General features: G+C 38.0%; 1 long non-coding RNA gene across 1 annotated transcript; it reads left to right on the plus strand.

Moving 5' to 3' along the window:
- The first annotated feature begins 8,582 nt into the window (after positions 1-8,582).
- LOC148871695 (uncharacterized) lies at positions 8,583-10,436 on the plus strand. The gene is made up of 3 exons (XR_016107505.1): positions 8,583-9,026; positions 9,405-9,442; positions 9,980-10,436. It is a non-coding gene; the product is annotated as an uncharacterized LOC148871695 (long non-coding RNA).
- Positions 10,437-11,520: the final 1,084 nt, after the last annotated feature.

Below are 11,520 nucleotides of genomic sequence, written 5' to 3' on the forward strand. Positions count from 1 at the left end.
TATGTTCTCCTGAGTCATAGAATAAGTAACCCACAGAGCCTTTGGGGTAACTTATGAATAGGCAGCGGTTGGTCTTGGATTCTAGTTTGTCCGCACTCGTTCTTTTAACATGTGTTGGACAACCACAAATCTCATGGAGTTTTCAGAACTGATTTGGTTGGAACCCGGTTCAGCACATCTATCGCAGTTTCTAATGCATAACCCCAAAAGAACGTGGGCAACTCTGAGTGTACGAGAAGTGATCGGACCATATCCAATAAAGTCCAGTTCCTCCTCTTTGACACACCATTTAGTTGTGGTGTAACAAGATGAGCTAGCTGTGATACTATCCCATTGACCTTTAAGTAGTCCCTGAATTCGTTAGAGAGATACTCGCCACCTAAATCCTATCGAAGGGTCTTAATTTCTCTCCCTAACTGTTTATTGACCTCTTGTCTGAACTCTCTGAACTTTTCAAAGGATTCAGACTTGTGTCTCATTAGGTACACGTAACCATACCGTGAGTAATCATTAGTAAATGTTATGAAATAAACATGCTGGTAACATGTCTAACACTCACTGGACCACATACATCAGTATGTATAAGGTCAAGCATGCCTGTACATCTTTCAGGCTTACCGTTAAATGGTCGTTTCATCATTTTACCCTGAAGGCAAGGTTCACAGGTTGGAAGATCTTCTACAGTTAGAAAATCCAAAGGACCATCCTTTACCAACCTTGTGATACGGTCTAGGTTGATGTGGCCAAATCGGTAATGCCACAGGCACGTGGGATTAACTGTATCACAGGTTCTTTTCTTGGGGATATCATCCAATGTTGTTTCAGTTATGTTAGTTTCTAGAGAATGATGAAGAACATAGAGACCACTCTCGAGTTCTCCATATGCGATGAATTTGTTATTTCTTTTGATAGTAATCATATTATTATAGAGAACAGAATATCCATCCACACACAGTTTTAAAACATAAATCAAATTTCTTTTCAAAGTGGGTACTTAAAGACAATCTTTCAATACAATAATTCCTTCTCTGAAAACTAACTCTACAGTTCCTATAGTTGTAGCTGCAACACTTGCAGAAGTCCCCAAATAAAGAGTCACATCTCCGTCACTCAGTCTTTTGCTTATCATGAACCCCTGCAGTGAGTTACACACATGAGTTGAAGCCTCAGAGTCAATACATCAGGAAGTAGAAATTAACAACAAATTGGTTTTTATGACAAAGGATTCGAAATTACCTTGTTTCTTGGTCTCTAGGTACTGAGAACAGTTCCTCTTGCAGTGGCCGGCCTATTTGCAAAAGTGACAAACATCTGATGCTTTGTCCTTCCTCTGCCTTTTGGATTTGAAAGTTTTCTTCTGAGGCTTTTTCTTTGCCTTCCGCTTCTTCTTGCCCGATTTGTTAGATTCAGCAAGCATGACAATGGGCTCATCATTCTTTATCAGTTCTTCGGCCCGTTGCAACATATTGCTGAGTTCCTAGATGCTAACATTTAGTTTATTCAATTTATAGTTCATGATGAACTGATTGAAGGAATGAGGTAAAGAATTTAGGATGGCGTCAGCCTTGGTGACATGATCAAGCCCGAATCCAAGAGCCTCAAGTTCATTGATGTATCCCATCATCTTGAGACAATGGTCATGAACTTGTTGGTTCTTGGACATCTGCGTGACTGTGAACTGTTTCAAGACCTTCTGGCGAGTACAATGATTCTACTCCTCATACATCATCCTCAGACTGTCCAAGATATCCTTGGACAATTTGATCTGATTGAACTATCGTTGTATTAGATTGTCTAAGGATGGTATGATGTAGCAGCGGGAAAGGGAATTTTTCTCTTCCCATTCTTGATAGTCCCTCCAATGGGCCTAAGAAGCCCTATCATCCGGACGTTTCAGAGCAGGGTTTTTAGCTATTTTGTCTAATATTTTGGATGCCACAACCAGCATAAGGTTACGATACTAGTCAGCGTAGTTTGGGCCCTTAAGTCTGTTGTCGTCCAACAATTTAGCAAATTGTCCGTTTGTCATTTCTGATAAAAAGAAAATATTAGTCCACAACCTTATTTGATTCATGTTATCTACATAGATATGGTTTTTAATCTATGCTCCATTTCCATTTATTCATCTCTGAGATTTTCCTCCTATCTCAGTGACGGAGACTGCGAATTATGTCTTTGGAAATGTGAGAAATCACATAGGATGCATGAAGCCAATTATTTCAACTGCATAACCCCACCACCTTTCTTTGAAGGATCATATCCACTCATCTTATGAACTTTCCCTTTAGCCTCTGTCAGACAAGATTCATTGCCATTTTAGGTTAAACCTTTCTGTCTAGTGATTGTTCACCCATCATGTTCGTGAACACGAAGGTACCATGAGAAAATCTTCCATTTTAGGATAGGTCCCTCTCACATTGGTCTATGACACCCCTATCTTCTCATGAAACAATCCAACATATCTAACAACAAATGGATAACCCAATTTTATGATGTGTTTCCTCATTACTGAAGCACCCATCTTCATGTTAATGATGGAAGGCCTTTAGAGAGTTCATCAAACCAAAGTGGCTCCCATTGACTTTCATAAAGCCAGATTTAGATGGGACCTAAACGGCTAGGGTTCCGCACGATTCCTCTTGGGGAGAAAGCTAGTGTGAGTCCCACCATGAAAGAAGATCATTCAATGATCTTAAGGACACCATGGCAATGATGTGCATTCAGCGATGATGTGCGTAAGAGTCACTATCGTTTCAGCATGGGCCAAGCACTTAAGGCCCATGAACGTTGCATATCACACATCCATACATCACATGTAGAAACAAATTGATCCAATCAATTAATAACTGTAAAATCCATAATTAAAGCCCATAATTCTCCATAATATTACTGATTAATATTATCTAGGCATATGGGCTGAATTGCAAAGAGCTGTTCGACCCATATAGCTTTTATGTTGAAATGGGCTAAAGCGGTTTTAACATATTAAAACTGGGTTTTACAGGTGTGGGTTGAATTGCATATTGTAATTAATCATCAACTCCTTGACCCATTAGGGAAAAATTAGGGATGAGAATAGCTCCCATCGAACCACAGATTCGGTCCAACCAGTTTGGTCCTATCTGGTTTGAATGGGTCTAGGGTTTGATTTTTAATTCAAGAACATGATCTGAAATTAAATTACTGAAACAAGACATTCAAGAATCAGTAGGAGGGTTGTTCGTAGGACTACTACTGTGCAAAACAAAAGTTAGATCGTAGCATGCAATTTCCAAAACTACAAATCGCAGATGGCCAAACCCTAGTCTGCGAATTTCTCCTCCTTGCGCTTTCTACTTCAATTTCGAAGGAAATAAAATAGAAAACCTAATTTCTATTAATATTACCTCAAAATTGAATTCCTATACATTCCGTCTAAAAATTAAAAAATAATTAATTATAGACCAAGAATGAAAAAGAATAGTAGGTGCACAAATTTCTTACGACATTAAGAATTTCGATCTCCACCATACGAACAACCCCAAAAATTAAGAAAAATATGTATAACAATTCTAAATATAATTCAGATTTATAAATATTTAATTTCAGATCAATCGCCCAAAATCTGGGAACAAATTTCTCAGAAATCGCTAATCTGCGCAAATCGGGTAGAACGCCATTTGCCCATTTGCGCAAACCTAGATCTAGTTTATTTTGGTTCAAGATTTGAACCTGGCTCTGATACCACTGAAAAGGGATGAGAGATCCATCATATGGATGGCCGAACCCAGCAGGAAGGTTGGGCAAAATTTCAAAAATTTTTCTCTCTCTCACGTGGGAATCACATTCCATATTTTAGAAAACTACATTTTCAATAATCAATCTTGAACCTAAACCAGGCCAAATTTGTAACCAAAAAGGGAGTGGAGGGTTCTACCCAATACAAAGTAACAATAACCTCCAATGAAGGTGTTCACGCCCAAGGAAAGATCCAAAGACTATTTTCACCGAAGATGACACGGTGCAGGATAAATTTGAATCAGTAGGATGGCTCTTTAGCAAGAACTTGATTCTTTAGCAAGAATCTGATGGAGGGCTAGTGAGCATGACTTTTGATTATCTTTTCTGCCAAAAGGTAATATCAAGAGCACTTCTTGATCGCTCCTACATGTGGAGATTGAACTAGTATGGCGGCAAGAGCAGGTGAAATTGCAGTCTAATTGTGTTGTCTCTCTTTGAATTCAGTAGTCTGATTGGTTTTTGTTGTGTACTGAGGGTTTGCCTTGCTCTCCTATTTATAGCCTTAAAGGGAGATTCTCCTAATCCCATTAGAAATTCCTAATCCAAATCTTGTATTTGGATCTAGACTTTCTTTAAGAGATAAAGATAATCCTTTATCTTATCTATAAATAAGGATTATCCCTCCTAATCTAATTAGGAGTTTCCTGATCCAAATCTTTTTTTGGATATGGACTCTCTGAGTAGATAGGGACAATCCCTTATCCTATCTACTGATCTAAATCCCAGAACCACCCTCCTTTAATTAATCCCATTAAGCTAGTTTTAATTGGGCTTTAGGCCCATTAAGTCCATCTGCTCGCTTACCCTCCAAACTACTGCCCAGTTGGATATCTTTGTATAGCGTGGGACCCAAACATTGATCTACAGATCAACCACATGGGTTCAGCCCAACATCTGTTACAAAGCCTGGCCGAATTCACTGTAGGAGACAGTTAACCCCTGAGTCCATTATCATGGGCTCTTAATGGGCAAAACATTTACACTAAATGGTCCTTGGGTCAAGCCACCTTATAAAAATCCAAGGACTGTGGGCAGATGCAAGATTAGCCCATCAGGTATTACCCTCAATGGTCTTATACTTAACCTCTCGGCCCATAATGATCAAACACTACCTAACAAGAGAGGATCTCTCATTCGACTTTAAGGTACAGTGTTGCACTCTCTATTCACATAGATCCCGGGAATTAAAACCTTTTGCAAACATTTTGAAACCATAATATATATATATATATATATATATATATATATATATATATATATATATATATTTTGCAAAAAAAAATTCAACGGTTGAAATTGACTACCAACAGTTTTGATTTCCATCAGAGAGAGTGCATCCCCGATCATTCACTTTGTCCGACAAAGGTGCTGATCCTATCACTATGATCACCCACTTAGATGAATTCTCGGATTGTCCCAACATACCCATGTTTTGACCCCCTCTAAGGATTTCACTGATTGACATATCAAAGACATTCCAATCTAATACCTAGTATAGTATTATAATCAAGTCTAGGGGTCAGGTGTAACATTCCAGTTTTGCCCATCTATCTCCAAGGTCCAGGGCAATATTGAAATTCTGGTCTGGTTCATGGTTTCAAGAAAACCCACACTGCATGTACTTTAGGTCTCACCTTAGCAACTGAGATAAGCCACCCCAACCAACTTGGCGGCACATTAGTGTCAGCTTTGGCAGGATAAATCTCCCTAGATCTGTTCAACAATTGTGAAGATTCTAAACTAACACGAGTCTAATATGTGTCCAGTTTAAGGGTATTACACAGAAATACACCATAATAACATAAATCAAGTACATACTTTATTGATTTACATTAAGTGTCATAATGTACATCATTTTGATTTGAGCTAAGGGCATACATTGTCTGATAGTATTCAAAGTTTAATGGTGTGGTTTTGGATGCATTAAGATCAAGGGAATATGTGTTCTGAGTATTTTAGACTAACGGGAAAGCTTAAAAGAGAATTTTGGCTTGATAAAAGGGTAAACTGAAGAATCTTGAAGTCAAATTTCATGGGTAGTGTTAGACAGTGTATGCCCTTAGCTCCAATTAGAATGATGCACATTATGACATTTATTGTAAATGAATAAAGTACATATTTGATTCATGTTATTATTGTGTGTTTCTGTGTAATACCCTTAAATTGGAAACATATGAGACTTGTGTTAGTTTAGAATCATCACAACCGTTGGATAGATTTGGGGAGATTTATCTTGACAAATCTAACCCTGATGTGCCGCCAAGTTGGTTGGGTGGCTTGTCTAAGTTGCTAGGGTGAGACCTGAGGTACATGCAGTGTGGGTTTTCTTGAAACCCTAAACTAGACCAAAATTTTAGTATAGCCCTGGACCTTGGAGATAGATGGGAAAAACTGGAATGTTACACCTGACCCTTAGACTCGATTATGATACTGCGCTAGGTGTTGGATTGGGCTATATTTGATATACCAATCAGTGAGATCCTTAGAGGGGGTTAAAACCTGGGTATGTTGGGACAATCTAAGAATTCGTTTGAGTGGGTGATCATAGTGATAGGATCAGCCCCTTTGTTAGACAAAGTGAATGATAGAGGATGCACTCTCTCTGATGGAAACCAAAATTACCGGCAGTCGATTTCAACCATTGAAATTTGTTTTGCAAAATATATTTATATAGAGATATACATACATACATATATATATGTATATATCTATATATATATATATATATTATGGTTTCAAAATATTTGCAAAAGGTTTTAATTTATATATATATATATATATTATGGTTTCAAAATATTTGCAAAAGGTTTTAATTCCCGGGATCCATTTGAGTAGAGAGTGCAACACTATACCTTACAGCCGAGGGAGAGGTCTTCTCTTGTCGGGCAGTGTTTGATCATAATGGGCTGAGAGGTTAAGTGTAAGACCATTGAGGGTAATATCTGATGGGCTAATCTTGCACCTGCCCACAGTACTTGGGTTTTTATAAGGTGGCTTGATTCAATGACCATTTAGTGTAAATATTGGGCCCATTAAGAGTCCATGGTGATGGATTCAGGGGTTCATTGTCTCATACAGTGAATTCGGCCAGGCCTTGTAACAGAGGCTGGGCTGAACCCATGTGGCTGATATATAGATCAATGTTTGGGTCCCACGCCATACAAGGATAGCCAACTGGGCAACAAATTAAGAAGTTAAGTGAGCGCATAGACTTAATTGGCCTAAAGCCCAATTCGAATCGGCTTAATAGGATAAGGGGTTTTCCTTATCCACTCAACGAGTTTAGATTCAAATAAAGATTTGGATTAGGAAACTCCTAATTTGATTAAGAATGCTGATCTTTATTTATAGATAAGATAAGGGATTATCCTTGTCTCTTAAAAAGAGTTCATATCCAAATAAAAGATTTGGATTAGGAACTCCTAATAGGATTAGGAGAACGTCTGTTTAAGGCTATAATAGGAGAGCAGGGCGAACCCTCAAAACACATCAGATAGTCTGCTGAATTAAGAGAGAAGACAATACACAGTTCAACTGCTTCTGTATTCTTCTCTTGTTCCTGCTCTTGCCGCCCTACCCGGTTCGATCTCCACTAGTGGGAGTGATCAATAACAATTCTTGATATTGCCTTTTGCTAGAAGAGGCAATCTGAAGTCGTGCTCACTAGCCCTCCATCATATTCTTGTTAAAGAATTCATTTATTGTTGAAGAACTGTCCTGCTGATTCTGCTTCATCTCACACCGTGTCATCTTCGGTGGAAGCAGTCTTTGCTCTTCTCCTTGGGCGTGAAGACCTTCATTGGGGGTTTACTATTACTCCGTATCAGGTATATCCCTCTACTCCCTTTTGGTTTAAGATCTGGTCCGGTTAGATTTCAAGATTGATCTTTGAAAATGTAGTATTCTAAAATAGGAAATGCGATTCCCACATGGGAGAGAGAGAAATTTTTGAAATTTCACCCAACCTTCCTGCAGGGTTCGATCATCCATATGATGGATCTCTCATCCCTTTAGGTAGGCGTTTTGGGAGGTCTTGGGTCTGATGGTTGTGTCTTATCTAATGGTTGAGGTGTATGTGGGGGTTGATCGGGGCCATCACATAGGTATCAGGTAAGATTAGCAGTGGATTTGAGGGTTTTTGGGCTGCAATTTAGGTTCCTTGGGTTTTTAGGTGTTTCGAAAGGATCAAAAGGGTCTAATCGGGAACTTTGGGTGAATTGGGTTTTAGGCGACGGACCAAGCAAAAATCAAGTGTTGACAACAGTATAATCACAATACTATGTGAGTTGCCAAGTGTCATTATTATAATTGCTCACCTGAAAATGGCTTGAATCAAGGTGCTCACTTCTTTCTTCATTAGTTCGTCTTCACGTTTTGTGACGATGGTACTCTGTTTCAAGTTCTCACCTGAAAAAGAAAACAAATAAAAACTAGAATGAAGATGAAGAAGTAGTTGTGGGATAGGGAAACTCAAAACTCTATGCACCAAAATGGAAGGAAGAAGAGGTAAGAGAGAAAAAACTCACCTTAGTCGTCAGTCAAAAGACTCAACTTCAGTCTTCAAAAGTCCTGAATCGAGGACTGGAGGTTGTGGTTGTGGAGCCATTCGTTCGGTTCAATAAGAAGAGGGAAAACCACACAACACAAAGAAACAACACTCGATTACACGAAGTCACAACCATTTATGTGTTATTCCATATTTACCCCCATTCAAAATGAAAGTTACAACAAAATGTTCATTCTGTTTGAGACTACCACCTCCATGCCCACATTATAAAACAAACATAGACAAGTCCACATTCACCCACATAATATCACAACCACAAAAGGGGAATTTTTCATCCTCCTAACATAGTATTATTACGGAGAAGGAGATGTTGCCAATGCACGGAGACGGAGGGTGTGTGTTGTAGGTAACTGAGTTCGGCTTCAGTCGGGTCACTCCCTATACGTGCACCATTTGTGCAGAAGGAGGACGCACCACGCATTCTTAATGGTGCATTTGGCTTTCGATAAACAAATAGGAATTCTTTTTTCCGTGTGTTTGTTTCAAATGAAAACCCGAGAAAGGAAAGGAAACACCAGGGACACAGGTTCCCAAAAATCGGTAAGCGGAGTCGCAGTAATTTGGTGAGACCTTGCTATGAGAGGGAAAAAGGCAAGAAAATTTTGTCGATAGCCCTCTCACAGATATCGTCACCTCCCTTGTCGTCCAACAGTCACATCTCCAGCATTCCCATTGGATAGTAAGTGTAGTTCCGACACTATCTCTTCATTCTCGTTCTTTTTGATACCGTTTTTTCTCATGTTCTGCTTGATGAGTGGCCATTGAAATCTAACCGCCGGCTCCATCCATCCTTGGTCATCTAGACCTTGCCATCAACGTTTCCAGCGAATGTAGGTTTAGATCTAACATGATTGAACCAGATCTAGCTTTCTAACCGGATAGTCATTTGAGTTTATTCGCACGATCTCCAGATCCCGATTTTGAAATATGGTTGTTCTTCTAGATCTGGACTTTGTTCCCTGACATAGTAATATATCTTTTGATTCAAACACTTTTTTGTTTCGATTGAACTTGGATTTGAGATTTTGTGTTGCTTTTTGTGATTTTTTTGCTTTAGGTAATCACAAACAACAAAGCATTTGATTTTGGCTTCAGGTAATAGGTGATCTCAGATCTAATATTTTCTTTCGCTACCCTGTTTTTGTTTTAGTTTTTTTCTTTTACACTTCACAGATTTGGAATAAACTTGCATGAATGTTAACTTAATCAGTTTCTATATATGTTGATCTCAAAATCTTGCATGAATGCAAAATTAATGCATTCTTGTTCTAATTCTTGTTCCCCAAATATTTCACTACCCTTGTTTGTTTTTAAAGTTTTTTCTTTATAATGATAATTTCACTGATTTGGAATAAACTTGCATGAATGCTTGTTCTTTGAACTTGGTAACTTAATCAGTTTATATAATGTTGATCTTGGAATCTTCATGTTGTAATCAAACAGGCATGAGTTTATTATGGATTGTATGGATTGACTATTCTTGTTCTAATTTATTATGGGGATTGATTATTTTCCAAATTATTTACCACTTATGTTTACAAGTTGTGGGGATTGATTATGGATTGTCTATTCTTTCTTTTTTATTTAGTAATCATAGAGATTATGTTGTGTTACTGTTGCTGGTTGTTACAGAGATTCTCCACGAGATTGCAGCGACACTACAATCTACTGTTGAGATGGGGATTGAGTTGTTAAGGAAGGAGAATATTTATGATGATGTACTTTGTTTGGGGGATCATAACCCCACATTTTTCATAAAGGCAATTGACTACTTGCCAGAATCTAAAAACCAGGCAATAGCATTTTATGCATTGGCTCCGGGGTTGAGGAAGGCCTGGTTAGACATGAAGTTGGGCTTGAGTGACTAAAATTAAAACTTGCCATGACTAAACATGTTTTTTTCGGAAACATTGTACAGCTTATACATGACATGATTGGACCTTTTCTTTTATTTTGAAACACTTCTGAACTAAACCTTTGTTTGATTGATGGAGTAATCTTGATGTTTTGGGAGCTGAATCATTGAAAATTTGTAATGATGGAAAACATGACCAACACTTGCTTATCTTAAAATGCTTGATTTGAACAAGTGTTGAACTGTGTGACTATCAGGTTAAGATCTCATTTTATGGGATTCAATAGCTTTCATGCATAGATGAGAGAATGATTAATTGGATGGCTGAATTTAAACAGGTTTCCTTGATCTATTATGATATGTTATGTCGGCAGGTTGGCAAGTGTTCATCTATTAGATCTTGAATGAATGATTTGTAGGTTATAACTCGTTCTAAGAATGAATTTCTTGCATGGATGAATAGGTTTTGAACAGGTGAATAGATGTTTAGTTTGCTTACTATCTAGTTAGATCCAAGTGCATTGGCAAGCTTTCAATGGATTTGAACATGTTTTCAACAGGTTTTAATGTCGATGAATGTGTTGAGTGGTTTCTTAGACTAAATGGATTTAAACAAGTTTTAATGGCCAAATATTATATTGTCTTCAAAGGTCGTTGCCCTGGAGTGTACTTTAAATGGGCAAAGTGCAGCGCACAGGTACACTAATTTAGCGAAGCAATTTATTGCTCGTACACCACATATAAAGAAACATAATGTATCAAAGCAAAGTTTCCACACCAAATAGTCTACTCAACTTAAATCCGAGGAAGGGTGCTCTTCCACACAAGCTAATGCTTCAAACAACGAATCAATGGAAGAGAAAACTAGTAGCTATGATTATCTTACATTATATGAAATGAGAAACATAATGTAATGCAAGCAAGTACCATATACAAATTTACACATTCATGTGGTCGACCATGCAATGTCATTGAAGAAGGTGAGAAAGGATGACAAACTTAGTTTAATATGTTTCCTATTAAATTTTCTTAGAAAACAAACACAAGAAAATGATTTTTGATCATACTATTTCTCGGGAAACAAACACTAGATGCAAAAACGCCATCCCATCCTTTCTTGGCACTAAATGGACCAAATTCATGTGACCGCTTAAAGCGTGTAGGCTATAGTAAACGACGTCTCCTATATATGCCGTTACATTATTTTGAAAATGTCAAAGAGTTTTTGACACTTCCCACTCCTCTCTTCCTTCCAACCGGTGGCGACCAACAACGATCACCGACGACTAGGGATCAATCTCAGGTATTGATTCTTTTC

Source organism: Nelumbo lutea, chromosome 2 (genome assembly GCF_056320005.1).
Source record: "Nelumbo lutea isolate HS-2025 chromosome 2, American lotus-T2T, whole genome shotgun sequence".
In the NCBI taxonomy this organism is placed as follows: Eukaryota; Viridiplantae; Streptophyta; class Magnoliopsida; order Proteales; family Nelumbonaceae; genus Nelumbo; species Nelumbo lutea.